Raw genomic sequence first — 17,473 nt, 5'->3', positions numbered from 1 at the left:
AGAGGAAATGGGGGTGCAAGGAGGGTCTGGCCAAAGGCAAATGCTTCTCCCAGCCAGGCTGCCTTTTTCTCACCATCTCTTCCTGCTTCTGCAGCAATGACCAGGCCCACTTGCCACGCCTAGAGACGAACAGTGGGCACTGCCCCCAGGGCCGACTCCACAAGCTGCAGGTAGATGAGGGGGCACTGCAGGTCCCAAAGGGCAGGTGACTTTAGTCCAGAGGTACAAAAACCATCTCTAGGCAATGGCCACCAGGCACCAAGGGACAAGTAGTAGATAAATATTGGTATTTCATGTCTGTCTTCCCAGCTGCCCATATGTTCTTGGAGGAGGAGCTGCATCTTATTGTTTCTTCCAGACACCACACCTGGCACAAAGACTCAGTGAATGTGTGTTGAATAGATGAATTCATGAAAAGGAAGCCCCTTTTTCCTTTTTCCATGTGTGAAGTTGTCTTGTTGTTAGGTGTTGTCGATTCCAACTCATAGTAACCCCATGTGACAGAGTAGAACTGTCCCATAGGATTTTCTAGGCTGTGATCTTTATGGGAGAAGATTGCCAGGTCTTTTTTCTGAAGAGCCACTGGGTGGGTTTGAACCACCAGCCTTTTAGTTAGCAGCTGCCTTAGTATCTAGTGCTACTATAACAGAAATACCACAAGTGGATGGCTCTAACAAACAAATTTATTCTCTTACAGTCTAGGAGGCTAGAAGTTCAAATTCAGGGCGCCAGCTCCAGGGAATGCCTTCTGTCTCTGCTGGCTCTGGGGGAAGGTCCGTGTCATCAATCTTCCCCTGGTCAAGGAGCATCTCAGCACGGAACCCCAGGTCCAAAGGGCACATTCCACTCCTGATGCTTATTTCTTGTTGGCTTCTCTGCTGGCTTCTCTCTTTAATATCTCAAAAGAGATCGACTCAAGATACAACATAATCCTACACATTGAGTCCTGCCGTATTAACATGACTGTCACTAATCCTGCCTCATTAATATCCTGTTGTTGTTGTTAGGTGCTGTCGAGTCAATTCTGACTCATAACGACCCCATGTACAAGAGAATGAAATGTTGCCTGGTCCTGCACCATCCGCACAATCCCTGTTATGCTTGAGCTCATCACTGTAGCCGCTGTGTCAATGCATCCCATTGAGGGTCTTCCTCTTTTTTGCCAACCCTCTACTTTGCTAAGCATGATGTCCTTCTCCAGGGACTGATCTCTCCTGATAACACGTCCAAAGTATGTGAAATGTAATCTCACCATCCTTGCTTCTAGAAGCATTCAGACAGACAGTTTGTTCTTTTGGTAGTCAGCGGTATATTCAATATTCTTTGCCAACACCACAATTCAGAGGCATCATCAATTCTTCTTTGGTCTTCCTTATTCGTTGTCCTTATCGGTCTAGTTGTGAGGATTTTTGTTTTCTTTATGTTGAGGTGTGGACTTAGATCTTCATCAGTAAGTACTTCAAGTCCTCTTCACTTTCAGCAAGCAGAGCTGTGTCATCTGCATAACACAGGTTGTTAATGAGTCTTCCTCCAATCCTGATGCCACGTTCTTCTTCATATAGCCCAGCGTCTTGGATTATTTGTTCAGCAGACAGATTGAATAGGTATGGTGAAAGGATACAACACTGGTGTACACCTCTCCTTACTTTAAACCACGTAGTATCTCTTTGTTCTGTTCGAATGACTGCCTCTCGATCTATGTATGGGTTCCTCATAAGCACAATTAAGTGTCCCAAATTCTTATTCTTCACAATGTTATCCATAGTTTGTTATGATCCACAGAGTCAAATGCCTTTGCATAGTCAATAAAACACAGATAAACATCTTTCTAGTATTCTCTGCTTTCAGCCAGGATCAGTCTGACATCAGCAATGATATCCCTTGTTCTATGTCCTCTCCTGAATCTGCCTTGAATTTCTGGCAGTTCTCTGTTGATGTACTGCTGCAGCCGCTTTTGAATGATCTTCAGCAAAATTTTGCTTGCCTGTGATATTAATGATATTGTTCAGTAATTTCCACATTTAGTTGGATCACTTTTCATGGGAATAGACATAAATATGGATCTCTTCCAATCAGTTGGCCAAGTAGTTGTCTTCCAAATTTCTTGGCATAGACAGATGAGCACTTCCAGTGCTGCATAAGTTTGTTCAAACATCTCAGTTGGTGTTCCGTCAATTCCTGGAGACTTGTTTTTCGCCCGTGCCTTCAGTGTAGCTTGGACTTCTTCCTTCAGTACCGTGGGTTCCTGATCATATTCTACGTCCTGAAATGGTTGAACATCGACCAATTCTTTTTGGTGTAATGGTTCTCTGTATTCCTTCCATCTTCTTTTGATGCTTCCTGCATCATTTAATATTTTCCCCATAGAATCCTTCAGTATTGCAGCTCGAGGCTTGAATTTTTAATTCAGCTCATTCAGCTTAAGAAATGCCAAGCATGTTCTTCCCTTTTGGTTTTCTATCTCCAGGTCTTTGCACATGTCATTATAATACTTTGTCTTCTTGAGCAGTCCTTTGAAATCTTCTGTTCAGCTCTTTTCCTTCATCATTTCTTCCTTTTGCTTTAGCTCCTCAATGTTCAAGAGCAAGTTTCAATCTCTTCTGACATCCATTTTGGTCATTTCTGTCTTTCCTGTCTTTTTTCCTTTTTCTTTAATTTTTATTGTGCTTTAAGTCAAAGTTTACAAATCAAGTCAGTCTCTCATACAAAAACTTATATACACCTTGCTATATACTCCAAGTTGCTCTTCCTGTAATGAGACAGCACACTCCTTCCCTCCACTCTATATTTTCATGTCCATTCAGTCAGCTTTTGACCCTCTCTGCCCTCTCATCTCTTCTCCAGACAGGAGCTGCCCACATAGTCTCATGTGTCTACTTGATTCAAGAAGCTTACTCTTCACCAGTATCATTTGCTATCCTGTAGTCCAGTCCAATCCCTGTCTGAAGAGTTGCCTTTGGGAATGATTCCTATATTGGGTTAACAGAAGATCTGGGGACCATGACCTCTGGGGTCTTTCTACTCTCAGTCAGACTATTAATTCTAGTCTTTTTACAAGAATTTGGGGTCTGCATCCCACTGCTCTCCTGCTCCCTCAGGGGTTCTCTGTTGTGTTCCCTGTCAGGGCAGTCATCGGTTGTAGCCGGGCAACATCTAGTTCTTCTGGTCTCAGGCTGATGTAGTCTCTGGTTTATGTGGCCCTTTCTGTCTCTTGGGCTCATAATTACCTTACATCCTTGGTGTTCTTCATTTTCCTTTGCTCCAGGTGGGTTGAGACCAATTGATGCATCTTAGATGGCCGCTCTCCCAGACACCACTCTCCAAAGTGGGATGCAGAATGTTTTCTTAATAGATTTTATTATGCCAATTGACTTAGATGTCCCTTGAAACCATGGTCCCCAAACCCCCGCCCCTGCTATGCTGCCTTTGAGGCATTCAGTTTATTCAGGAAACTTCTTTGCTTTTGGTTTGGTCCAGTTGTGCTGACCTCTTGTATTGTGTGTTGTCTTTCCCTTCACCTAAAATAGCTTTTATCTACTATCTAATTAGTGAATACCCCTCTCCCTCCCTCCCTCCCCACTCTCGTAAACATCAAAGAATATTTTCTTCGCTGTTTAAACTATTTTTTGAGTTCTCATAATAGTGGTCTCATACAATATTTGTCCTTTTGCAACTGACTAATTTCAGTCAGCATAATGCCTTCCAGATTCCTCCATATAACGAAAAGTTTCATGGGTTCATCATTGTTCTTTATCCATGTGTAGTATTCCATTGTGCGGATATATCTTTCCTGTCTTTTTAATAGTCTCTTTCTTCATGTATGATGTCCCTGATGTCATTCCACAACTTGATGGTCTTTGGTCATTAGTGTTCAACGCATCAAATCTATTCTTGAGATGGTCTCTAAATTCAGATGGGATATACTCAAGGCCATACTTTGGCTGTTGTGGACTTGTTCTAATTTTCTTCAGTTTCAACTTGAACTTGCATATGAGCAATTGGTGGTCTGTTCCATCCCTGGCCATGTTCTAACTGATGATGTTGAGCTTTTCCATTGTCTCTTTCCACAGATGTAGTCGATTTGATTCCTGTGTATTCCATCTGGCAAGGTCCACGTGTATAGTCACCATTTATGTTGTTGAAAAAGGTATTTGCAGTGAAGAAGTCATTGGTCTTGCAAAATTCTATCATGCCATCTCTAGCATCATTTCTATCAGGAAGGCTGTATTTTCCAACTACCAGTTGTCATGGAGGTTAGCATTTACAACACGTAGGAGAGCACTGTTTTTTTTTTGTTTGTTTGTTTAGGAGAAATACTTCAGATCACACAATGGAGGACAACCACATGATACTGGGAATCACAGTCTCACCAAGTTGGCACATATTTTGGGGGGACACAATTCAATCCATAACAGCAGCTAAGCACTTAACTGTTGTGCTGCCAGGGCTCCTTCAAAGCTGTACTACTAGATGTGAGTACAGCACAAACCAACGTGCATGTGCAGGATGGTAGATCTGTGTCTGCTCCAGCAGGTGCAGGTACCCAGACTTCAGAACATGGACTGGACATTGTCATCCACCCTCCACACAGGCATCACCTGATTTGATCCAGCATAGCAACTCTGAGAGGCAGGAGTTATTGTTTCTTATTTACAGAGGCGGAAGCTGAGAACCAGAGATCGGGTGACATGCCAGTGTTGCGCAGTTAGTAAAAGGCACAGCTGGGTGATTCCACCCTAAATCTGCTGACTCCATGGCTGTCTCCATGATGCTTTGTTGCTCTGAAACCTCAGAACCCCAGCAGTACATTCTCCCTTGCTTTTGCAAAAGACTCCAGTCTCCTTTGGACACAGCTATAGTGCATCCCACCCTTCCAGGATAAGCAGCCCTTTCCCCTCTCTTCCATCTGGAGTGGAGCATCTGGGTCCCATCCATCTGCTGCCCAGCAACCGCTGGAAGAATTATGTTGGGAAGAACTCTTAGATCCTCTTCTCCTATGGCTTTGGGGAAAGAGGATGATCAGGGCATACGTCATTTTCCTCTTGATAACTTGCCCTAGCCCCCATCCGCCTTTCCCACTGTCTTCTACCAGACCACAAAGTCCCTGACTTCAACCTAAGGGGGATAGAAAAGATTTCAAGTTGACCATCTGAGACTCAGAATGCATTTTCGCAAAGAAGTAGCTGAAACATGATGCTTGGTCTACTATTAATTAGAATATTATAGAATATATTCTATAGTATAAAATAAAATATATTAAGATATTAATAGTAATAGACTCGACTGTGTAGCCAACTAGTGTTAATATTAATTGATTGATTAATAATATTAAGCCGTCATCATCCCTCATTTGGAATACTACAGCAGCCTCATAACTGACATCATTTTTTCCACTCATGTCTTCCTACAGTTTCTTCTCCATATGAAAAGTTAATCAAACCCCATCTCTCCCTGTTCAGATTGCTCAATGGTAGGTCCCTGTATCTTTGAGGCCCCATGCAACCTGGCCCCTGCCACTCCTCTTCCCATTATCTGTCACGCTGCCTTTCTAAGTTGGTAGGTGACATCAAGCCAGCTCTGCAGAAGGTCTTAGCACCCACTGTTACCTGTGCCTGGGACTCTCTTCTCTCCCCAAGTCACCTGGCTCAATCTCTGTTCTCTCATGTTTCTGCCCATATGTCCCCTTTTCTGAGACGCCTTCCCTGATCACCCTTCCTCAGTAGATCCCTACCTATCCCCATCGCTCTTCTGTTGCCTTATTCTGGTTTTTTTTTTTTTTTGTAACACTGGCCACTACCCTTCTTTATGTTATATAGTTATTTGTTTACTTGTGTACCGTGGGTCTTCTCCCCTGGAATGTCAGCTCTACAGGGGCAAGATACTGGTTTGTCTTTACTGCTTTGTTTCCAACACTAGAACAGTGCATGTCACATAACAGGTGCTCAATAAACAGATGAATGAATGATTAAATCTACCAACAAGCAGGTCATGGTTTCTATGTAGAATTTGAAACCATATTCTGAACATCAATGCCAAAAATGAATTTCTTCCTTTCCCTGCCCCTGGAATTTGAAGTATAGGGACTTTATCTCAGCAATGAGCCTGTAGGTTTGTTTTGGAAACCAGGATTTCTCACTCTGCAGCCTTGGCAAAACTCGATACCTGTTTGCTCAGACAGCAGCTTTTCAGGGTTCTGAATTTGGCAAGAGAGAGCAGTGGCACTTTGGTCTTCTGCTGCCAGTATTACTGAGGCTGGCTATGTTTTCTTGATTATTCTAGAGCAGGGCTTCTCAACATCGGCTCTAGTGACATATTGGGCCAGATAATTCTTTGTTTTGGGAATTGTCCTGTAATTATAGGATGTTTAGTAACATCCTGGCCTCTACCCACTAGATGCCAGTAGGGCCCCCAATTGTGACAATCAAAAATGTCTCCAGACATTGCCAAGTGTGCCCTGGAGAGCAAAATCACCCCAGGTTGAGAGCTACTGCACTACCATGCACAGGAAGCCCCCACAACAAGGGATTATCCAGCCCAGAATGCTCGTAGTGCCAAGGCTGAGTAACCCGGCTCAGCGCCGTCCAGTAGGATGTTTTATGATGATGAACATACTCTCTTCTGTGCTGTCCGATACAGTAGCCAGTAGCCCCATGTGACTACAGAGCACTTGAAAAGTGGCTAGTGAAACTGAAGAACTGAATTTCATGCTTATTTAATCTTAATTTAAATTTAAAAGCCAGGCAGCACAGCTCCAGGGAGACGGGTCCTTCTCATACCTTAATGTGCACACGAATCCTCTGGGGATAGCAAACACTGATGCAGCAAATCTGGGGTGAGGCCCAAGAATCTGCATTTCTCATAAGTTCTGAAGCTGCTGGCCTGAGGATCACACTGTAGGACAATCTGAGTCTCTAACATTAAGAGCATTTTTTTTCTACATATTGCATAAAGAATGACATTTCTGCTGCCTGGATGAGCTTGTTAGAGGACACAGCAACATAGTGAAGGTTGTGGGAAAAAGATGGGCTGTGGAGTTACAGGGAGATTGGTTTGAATATGGGATTCCTTGTTAATCGGCTTTGTGCCCTGGGCAACTTACTTATCCTCTCTGAGCCTCAGTCTCCTCATATGTAAAATAAAACAGTGACTATTCCACCTTGCAGCCTGAGATAGTATGTTTGAAAGCACCAAGCCCAGTGCCTGGCACATACTTGGCACTCCGTAAATAGCAACAGTTATTGATTCATCTAAAATAAAGGCATAAGCCAAAGATTAGACAGGTCTATAGGCCCAACAGTAACACATGTGAGGAACATGCTTCGTAGTTTAATCATATGAGGCTAATGAGCACACCAGCCCAAGAGCAAAGACGAGAAGGCAGGAAGGAACAGGAAAACTGGATGAATGGAAACAGGGAACCTGGGGTGGCAGCCAATGTCACAAAACAGTTTGTGTATTCACTGTTTAATGAGAAACTAATTTGTTCTCTAAACTTTCACCTAAAGCACAATTAAAATAAATAAAGAAAATATAGGCCTTGCCTTTAAGGCCATCCCATCTCAAAAGTCACCCAGGTGTTCTTTTAAAATGTAGGTTTCCAGACCCCAGCCCAAACTTTCTGAGTCCGAGCCTCTCATTGTGGAGCCCAGGAAGCTTATTCTTTATTATTTTATTTTTATTAAGATAAAATTTACTATTATAACCGTTTTAAAGTGTACAACCAGAATGCTCCTTAGAAGCAAGAATGGTGAGACTATGCCTCACATACTTTCAACATGTTACCAGGAGGGATCAGTCCCTGGAGAAGACATGCTTGATAAAGTAGAGTGTCAGTGAAAATGAGGAATACCTTCAGCAAGATGGACTGACACAGTGGCTACAACAATGCACTCAAGCATAACAACAATTGTGATGATGGTGCAAAACCGGGCAGTGTTTTGTTCTGTTATACATGGGGTCACTATGAGTCGGTACTGACCTGACAGCACCTAACAACAACAAAGTATACAATCCAATGGCATTTAGTATATTAACAATATTGTGCACCCTTCACCGCAGTCTAGTTCTAGAACACTTTCATTAACCCAAAAGTAAACCTTGTGTCCATTAAGCAGCCACTCCCCATTTCTTCTGCCACTCAGCCCCTGGCAACCACTTATTTACTTTCTGTTTCTATGGATTTGCCTATTCTGAATGTTTCATGGAGCCCTGGTGGCTCAGTGGTTAAGAGCTCAGCTGCTAACCAAAAAGTCGGCAGTTCAAATCCACCAGCTGTTCCTTGGAAACCCTATGGGGCAGTTCTGCTCTGTCCTGTAGGGTCACTATGAGTCGTAATCAACTTGACAGCAGTGGGTTTTGGTTTGGTTTGGAGGTTTCAGATAAATGGAATCACCCAATATTTGTCCTCATGTGTCTGGCTTATATTACTCAGCATAAATATTTTCAAGGTTCATCCACGTGGTAGCATGTGTCATAACTTCGTTCCTTTTTATGACTGAATAATATTCCGTTTTATGGATATACCACTTTTTGTTTTTTTATTCATCTGTTGATGGGCACTTGGGTTGTTTCCACTTTTTGGCCATTGTTAATTGAGCTGCGATGAACATCGGTGTACGTGTGTCAGCTTGAGTTGCTGCTTTCGGTTCTTCTGGGTGTGTACCTTGGATTGGGATTGCTGGGTCATATGGTAGTTCTACAATTATCTTTTTGAGGTACTGCCAAACTTTTCCACAGTGGCTGCTCCATTTTACATTCCCACCAGCAACGCATGAGGGTTCCAGTCTCTCCACATCCTCATCAACACTTGTTTTTCTCCATGGTTTTTGGTTTTTTAACTGCCAGTCTAGTAGGTATGAAGGGAGGCTTCATTCTTAACATCTTACCAAGGTCCTGGGTAGTCTTTATGAATATTCAGATTGGAGAACCACTTTGGGCCCCACTTAGTTAAGTGAGAGTTTACTTCTCACGGAGAATTGGGTAGAGCGTTACTTCTATTGTGTGGCAAAACCCATCAGGGAATTGAAGCTGCAACTTCATGGGCTGTTTTAAGAGCAATTGGAATTTTTTCACACACTGTCCATGTTATGCATTAAATTGTGCCCCCTCTCCCAAATGTGTGTTGTAAATCCTAACCCCTGTACCTGTGGTTATAATCCTATTTGGGAATGAGTTTTCTTTGTTATGTTAATGAAGCAGTAAGCATAGAGTATATCTTAAACCAATCTCTTTTGACATATAAAAGCAGATTAAGTGCTCGCTTCAGCAGCACATATACTAAAATTGGAACGATACAGAGAAGATTAGCATGGCCCCTGCGCAAGGATGACATGCAAATTCGTGAAGCGTTCCATATTTTTGCACAGAAAAGCTCTTAGACCAAGTGAAGATAGTTGACAAGGACCTTCCACTAGAACCAACAGAGAAGAGAAGGCCTTCCTCTGGAGCTGACACCCTGAAATTGGGCTTCTAGCTTCCTAAACTGTGAGAGAACAAACTTCTGTTTGTTGAAGCCAAAAAAAAAAAAAAGCAGATTAAGCAAGCAAGTAGAGATAGGAGGAGATAGGGGGAGATAGACACCTAGCAACACGGAGATCACCAAGGAGCTGAAGGTACAGAAGTTGAAAAGAGACAAGGAACTTCCCCCAGAGCCAACAGAGAGAGAAAGCCTTCCCCTAGAGCCAGTGGCCTGAATTTGGACTTCTAGCCTCCTAAACTGGGAGAGAATAAATTTCTGCTTGTTAACGCCACCCACTTGTGGTGTTCCTGTTGTAGCAGCACTACATAACTGAGATTATCCTCCTTCTCCCCCTAGTAAGGGTAACTGAGTTGGTAGGGCGTTCTCTCTGGACTTCCCAGATCAGATGACCTACCTCCATAAGTGAGCTCCCCCCTCACCAGTGCCCCAGGATGTACTTCTGCAAAGCACCCCTACCTGTCTGCCCAGAGCTGGCCTGGAGGGTCTGTTCCAGCACAAACTGGCTTTGAACTCTCCTGTTTTAATAAAATTTAATGTGAAATATCCCGTTCTACTGTGTATTGAATATACCATTGACTGCCAGAGGAAAGAACAAATCTGTCTTGGAAGAAGTACAGCCAGAATGCTCCTTAGAAGCAAGGATGGCGAGACATCATCTCACATACTCTGGGCGTGTTATTAGAGGGACTAGTCCTTGGAGAAGGATATCATGCTTGGTAAAGTAGAGGGTCAGCGAAAAAGAGGAAGACCCTCAACAAAATGGATTGACACGGTGGCTGCAACAATGGACTCAAGCATAACAACAATTGTGAGGATGGTGCAGGACCGGGCAATATTTCATTCTGATGTACGTAGGGTCGCTATGAGTCGGAACCAGCTCAACGGCACCTGACAACACCACCTGTGTAGTATAGCTGGGCCTGTTTAAATTAACAGTTACCAGGTTTTACATCAGATGTTTAAGTGTATTTCAGAAACATATCAGGTTAATCCTATGGCTCTGACGATAAAGATGATAAAGGAGATTAAGGGGACGGAGGTGTGGTGGGAAGGGGCTGCATGGGGGCACTTAATGAAAGCGCTAGTCTTCCTCTTAAGGACAGGATTTTGTTTCTTTTTTCCGGAATTTCCTCAAAATTAATCTCTAGGGTGGAAAACAATATTTAAGTGATACATTGTATGCACAAGAAAAGGGAGCAATGTCCTGCTGTAACTTCCTGAGAGCCGCTTCAAGATTGCTCCGGGACATAAGCCCAGTGCCTAGGGCCTTTTCTCAAAGTCAGTGATTCTCAACCTTGGTCTCACATTGCAATCACCAGGTGAGCTTCTAAACATTTAACCGATGGGGTAGAGCCCAGGCACCCTTTTTTTTTTTTTTTTTTAAAGCTTCTGAGGTGATTCTAACGTACAATCCATATTAAGAAGCCCTGCGCTGGCCCGTGGGGCACGACAGCAGAAAAACACACGGCCCTTGCAGAGCTTTCATTCTGACTGGGGAGACCAACTCGTTAATCACATAATTATAACTCCCATCAGTGCTGCTGCACACTGACGTTTCTGGATGGTGAGAGAAACCTCACTGAAGCTGTAGCCTGAAAGATGATGGCTTCGTTTCCTAACGATACCACAAAGTGTGTGACTTTAAAGGACAGAAATTAATTTTCTCACAGTTATAAAGGCTAGAAGTCTAAATTAGGGTATCAGCTGTGTCCATTGCTTCTGGGGCTTTGAGAGACGAGCTGCTCCATGCCGCTCCCCCAAGCTTCTGGTGGCTGCTGCAGCTGTCCTTGATGTTTCTCTGCTGCCTCCACCACCACAGGGCACCTGTCCTCCCGCTCCCTGCCCCTAGCTCCCTTTTCTTGAGACACCACTCAGAAGGAATTAGGATTCAAACTCACCCTGCTCCAGAGTGACCTCATTTAACTTAACTGATAACAAAAGAAAAGCCCTGTTTCTAAACAGTTACACTCACAGGTACAGAGGTTAGGAATTCAACGTATCTTTTTGGGGGCGGGGGGTGGGAAACACAATTCAATCCATAACAACTGAGTAAATGTTAATGAGGGGTGAGCTGGGAGAACAGCATCCCAGCCAGCGGGACCAGTATGTGCAAAGGCAGTGGTGTGGAAAAGAGCTTGGAGTGTTTGAGAATCTGAAAGACGAGCCTATTGAAGCTGTGATCAAGGCTGTGGGAGGCCCAAGATGAGGTTGGAGGGTGGACGGTGGCCTGTCATCCATTATCAGCCCACGACAAGTCCATCTGACATGCTCCCAATGTTTGAGCTGCTCCAGTATTGATCTGGAAGGTTCAGCTTCAGTTCACCTGTGTTCTCTAATGAGCAGCTGCATGTAGACCTGATTAAGTGGTCCCCTGTATCTCACAACCATTGGGTAAATCGGCCACAAAGTACCTCTTTAAAGTGTTGAAAAGCAAAGTGTCACCTTGAAGACTAAGGTGCACCTGACCCAACCCATGGTATTTTCAATCGCATCATATGCATGTGAAAGCTGGACAATGAATAAGGCAGACCGAAGAAGAATTGATGAAGAATTGACGCCTTTGAATTGTGGTGTTGGCAAAGAATATTGAGTATACCATGGACTGCCAAAACAACGAACAAATCTGTCTTGGAAGAAGTGCAACCAGAATGCTCCTTAGAAGCCACGATGGCAAGACTGCATCTCACATACTTTGGGCATGTTGTCAGGAGGGATCAGTCCCTGGAGAAGGACATCATGCTTTGCAAAGTACAGGGTCAGCGGAAAAAAGGAAGACCCTCAACGAGGTGGATTGATACAGCGGCTGCAACCATGAACTCAAGCATAACAACGATTGTAAGGATGGCGCAGGACCGGGCAGTGTTTTGTTCTGTTGTGCATGGGGTTGCTATGGGTTGGAACCAACTCCTCGACAGCACCTAACAACAACAACAACAACTGTATCTCATGTGGTCTGGACAGGACCCCTTCTCCAGCCCATAGAAGTTATTTTTTCCTTTACCTTCTAGGGGGTATAGGTGGGGCGTCAAAAGAAAAGGAGAGAAGCTTAGAGAGAGAATGGGAGACCTCACTACATCTGAAAAACTTCTGGGCCCCCTGGCTTTTGGGCTGTTGGGTGTCTCAGTTGAAAGTTAGATCTCCTTCCATGTCACCATTGTCTCTACCTAAGAGAACTAATTTGATGGAATGATTGGCCTTCAGGTGACTGGAGTTTGCGGATTCTCTCTGTACTGTGTCTTAGATGCTTTGTGGATCTTGCTTCAATATTAATTCCTCCGTCTCTTCCCCATTCTCCCCCCCATCTTTTCCCTCTTTTTTTAAAATCTGTGCCAATTTCTAATTGATGTGGGTGGCATGGAGGGAATTCTTCACACTTCATCTGATCCTGCTGCTTCCCATTTCATAAGCCCATAGTTTATATCCTGGGTTCCCTTCCTGCCCCTGGCTGGGTTCCTCCCCTCTGTCCTGCCTGGTGGGGTGTGAGCTGTTCTCTTCATTCCAACCGCCTTGTGACTGAGAAGAGCCCTTCCTCTTGGGGCTTTGTAGAGACCCGTATAAAGTGCTCATTTCTGTATGTTAGATGTTCTTCCTCTCCAAGACTCTTAAACCTGCTTTCCCCCTTCACTCTAAAAACAGTGTGTAGTATGTAAGGCAGCATTTGTCACTGTCATTGGGCAGAAGGGAAACTGAGGCCCAGATGGAAGTGCAGGGTAGTGGAAAGAGCTTCCAGAGGCACAGATTCTGGCCGTGCCTGGGGGCTTGCTGGCTGTAGGTCCTTAGAAAATCACACAGCACTCCAGGAAGGCTTCCTCACTGGCAACGTGAGAAGAGCATAAGTAAGATTTCCTTTCCTGTGAGGCAGTATGAGGGAGCCCTGGTAAGCACAGTAGTTAAGTACTCCGCCGCTAACTGAAAGGTCAGCGGTTCGAAATCACCAGCTACTCCACAGGAGAAAGATGTGATGGTCTGCTTCCATAAAGATTTATAGCCTTGGAAAGCCTATGGGGGCAGTCTGCCCTGTCCTATAGGGTCGCTGTGAGTCGGAATCAACTCAACGGCAGTGGGTTTGGTTTGGTTTTTTAGGCAGTGTGGTCATGGGGTAAAGAGGGAACTCGAGGCTTTGGTGCTTCGGGTCCTCGCTCTGCCTCTTACAGTTGTGTGGCTTTGGCCAAGACACTGAACCAGTTTCCTCACTTGTAAAATGGTGATGCTATCAGCACACAAGATTCTTGTAGATACAAGAGGCACTGTCCGGGCAGTTGCAGCACCATGTGGGGGCTCTATTAGGTTTCCAGATGTGACAGCTGTTCCACCTCCTCTACCATCTGAGATTTGGCCCTTGTCCCAGAGGGCCCCAGTCATTAGCAGTGGAGCAGGAACCGGGACCCAGGTTTACTGGCTTCCAGCCCTAAGCTTCTAGGTATCTGGAGTGCCCTGGGGAGGTTAAGCCTGGGGCAGCAGGATAGGGCATGACTCAGTGAGGGTTGGTTCTGGTGAGGAGTGGGACTTGCTACTGGGACCTCCCAGCACAGTGGATGGGAACCCGTAAGGGTACAGACCAGGAAATGGTGCGTCATCAGGACCCTGGGGATTGACCCCTGGGCCTTTGCAAAGTAGCCCTGCAGCCCCAGTACCAGCTGGGAAGCAGTTTCATGGATTCCTATTGAGGGAGGGGCATGATGGTCCCCACTCACTGGTATGTAGCAATAGTGACGGCCACCATTTATCCAAGCCTTTTGGGAGGCAGGTGGTGCTCAGTGTAGGACCTACATTCTCCCTGATCTCCGTGATACCCCTGCAAAGAGGACACAGCTAACCCCGACCAGTGAGGTGCGGGGACACATTTGAACCCAGGTCTGCTTGGCTCCAAAGCTCATGTTCTCTAAAGCGTAAATCTATGGCATTCCTTAAAGTAACTTGCATCACGAGCATTATTAATTTTAATAATACAAAGCTCGTCCATGTCCCAAAATCTATCCTCACTGTCAGCCTTATATCAGAGTTTACCAACTAATTTTACCACCGGCTGAACTGAATTTAACCAAGTTACCATTGTTGCAGAGAAAAATAGGTAAGAGTTCTAAAACTTGGTATAAATTGAGAAGGAGGGCAAAGTGGCCCCAATTTGGATGTCTTCTGACACTTAGGAAGAAGGAGAATTTAGCAGATATGTACATGACGTGCCTGGGTTGTCCTAGGTAACTTGTTGGACTTTTTTTTTTTTTTTTCAACTACACATCTTTAATGCCTGTCTTGATTACCACAGTGATTGGAGCACAGTCTTAGATCAAAAACCTATTTGGTCCACATTAGGAGCCTCCTGAGATTTCTCATCAAATTGATTACTCTCTGTACTGTTTCTTAGATGTTATTCCTGCCACAGGACTTTGCACGGCTATTCTTTATGCCTGCAATACCCTTTCTTCCTATCTTTTCCTTCCTCCCCTCCCTACTTTGCTTCACTAATTTATTCTCGGTGCTCAGAGTAAAGATGAATTCCATGGGGAAACCACTACTGACCTCTTTCCATACTGATCTGCCCCCTGTTAAAACCAAAAGCCAAACCCGTTGCCGTTGAGTCGATTCGGACTCATAGTGACCCTATAGGACAGAGTAGAACTGCCCCACAGAGTTTCCAAGGAGCCCCTGGTGGATTCGAACTGCCGACCTTTTTGATTAGCAGCCGTAGCACTTAACTACTACGCCACCAGGGTTTCCTGCCCCCTGTTACATGCTGTTAATCCATATTTCTTTAGAGTAAATCACTATTACAGTTATTTCTCGTTTTTTAATGTTGGCTTTTCCCACTAGACTATAAACTCCATGAGGGCAGGGACCATATTGGTCTCACTCAACAGTTGAATGTCTGGTGCCTTGCACTTACCTTGTACATACTGGGCACCCATTCAGCATTGGATAGGTGAATGGATCGTTGAATGAATGGATGGACTGAGTTAACTTCCTTTCCTTTCCCTCAACTCCAACCAATAGTCTCTTCTTAACAGGGAAGAGAAATTGTAATTACCTGTTAATATGTCTTTCTTGAGCCTCCTTGAAGAAGAACCCATTTTTAAAACCCTAGAGGTTAACCCAGTGTCTGAAATATAAGGGATTACCAATAAAAGGTGAGTATATGGTTGTCTAGTGCTGGTTCAGTGGTAGAGTTCTCACCTCCCATGCGGGAGACCTAGGTTGGATTTCCGGCCAGCGTACCTCAAGCACAACCACCACTCGTGTGTCGTTGGAGGCTTGTGTGTTGCTGTGATGCTAAACAGGTTTCAGCAGTGCTTCCAGACTAAGATAGACTACGAAGAAAGGCCTGGTGACCTACTTCTGAAAATCAACCAGTGAAGATTGTGTGGACTACAATAGTTCAGTCTCATCATGCATGGTGTCTCCCTGAGTCGGGGACCTTCTCAATGGCAGCTAACAACAACAACAATGTGGTTGTCTAAGTAAAACTCTTGCCCATGAGGCAACCAGTTCCAAGGACTCATGCTGCTATGAGGGAGCCTGGAGAGTTATTGTCATATGTTGAGGGTAAGGATGGGGTATTTATTCATGGAGACAGAATGAAGAGCATTCCAACTTCAATTCCATGCCATGGTTTAGCTCCTTGGTAAGGTCTGCTATTCAGGATGCCAGTTACTATATTGACTTATTTGTACATAAACAGTTATTCCCCATAAACTTCTCTTCGCCAACATTCAGAGATAATGATACACAATCTTTGTAACATTGCAGACATCGCTTCAAAAACAGTCTGTTGCTATAGGAATGTTTATGATGTGCTTATCGCTAGAATTTCATGAACAACAAACTCCCAAATTGCAGATGATTTTAGCGTTTGAAGCTGGGAATGAGTCTGTGTGTGTTTGCATTTAGGAGGGAAGAAAAAAAAAAACCAAGGCTTTGAAAATGGAAGTTTTTCTTCTGCAGAGTTATCTTCTAAGGTTTAAAATAAAGGACTACTTAAAAGCTGAGAGTTCAGAGGAATGAACGCTTTCTCTTAAACATTCAAATGGGTGAAAATGACTTATCATCTCTCCCTCAAGTATTAAGGCAGTAGGCATTTAAAGGCTTTTTTGGAGCTGGCTGTCACAGACAAAGGATTTCTCAATTTTTTTTTTTTAAATCATTTTTATAGCATTGAATAGTAGGAATGAACACCAGCAGCCCTCCTGACATTTTGAAAATGATTTATTTTCTGAAATGTTCCAGCTCCTTCTGATAGATGACTATTCTCCTTCAGGGAGGTTGCCTTGGCAGGGTTGCCATAGTTAGGGTTGGGAAGTTCAAGGTGGAACCAGACAGGGCTCCCGCACAGCTTTAGACCAGGTTTGGTGAGCCTCACTCTCTGTTACCTGAGCCTGGCAAGTTGGTACCGCCACACTTTCCAAAGCAAAGCGCCTGCCAACATGCTCCCTCCTGGAGAACCTTTTGTAGTCCGGAGAGTAAATTTGGAATCACTTTCATTTTTAGCCATCCTCTCTGGACCAAGAGATTGATTAGCCAGGCATCTTAGGAACGTTACACTCTGTATAAACTTCTACATAGCAATGCTAGCCCTGGTGGCTAGGGACAGATTATCCAATAAGCAAGGTAAGCATGTGCTTAGGACATCAACAGAACAGAGACACCAGTCGTCCAAAGCAAAGACCCATAGATGTCAAGCAGACAGGACACAAGGAAAACTGAGCACCACAGTAGAAGGGAACTGGCAGGCACAAAATGAAATTGATACCATTTTATAAATTTTGTATATAATAACAGTTATATTTTCCTGTTCATTTCGGACCCTTCAAGTGTAACCTCACATTCATTTCCGTCGCATCAACCACGTAAGAGCACACCAGCGGCTCTATGATCATGTGACTTGTGATGTATCTGGTCCTGTGCAAAGCGAACCAAAACACGTCTTCAGATTGAGCGTGCCCTTGTATTTGTATCGTGCTCTTTGCAGTAGCTTTTGCCCCATTGGGTATCAGCAGTAGT

General features: G+C 44.2%; 1 protein-coding gene and 1 non-coding gene across 28 annotated transcripts in view; both read left to right on the top strand.

The window, feature by feature from the left end:
- The window catches only part of TRERF1 (transcriptional regulating factor 1), a 256,302-nt gene that overhangs the window by 150,524 nt on the left and 88,305 nt on the right, over positions 1–17,473 (top strand). The window lies entirely within an intron of this gene.
- On the top strand, positions 9,253–9,359 carry LOC126058069 (U6 spliceosomal RNA). Its single transcript, XR_007513075.1, has one exon. It is a non-coding gene; the product is annotated as a U6 spliceosomal RNA (small nuclear RNA).

This window comes from Elephas maximus, chromosome 1 (assembly GCF_024166365.1).
Source record: "Elephas maximus indicus isolate mEleMax1 chromosome 1, mEleMax1 primary haplotype, whole genome shotgun sequence".
Taxonomy (NCBI): Eukaryota; Metazoa; Chordata; class Mammalia; order Proboscidea; family Elephantidae; genus Elephas; species Elephas maximus.
This window is presented reverse-complemented; position numbering and strand designations above follow the sequence as displayed.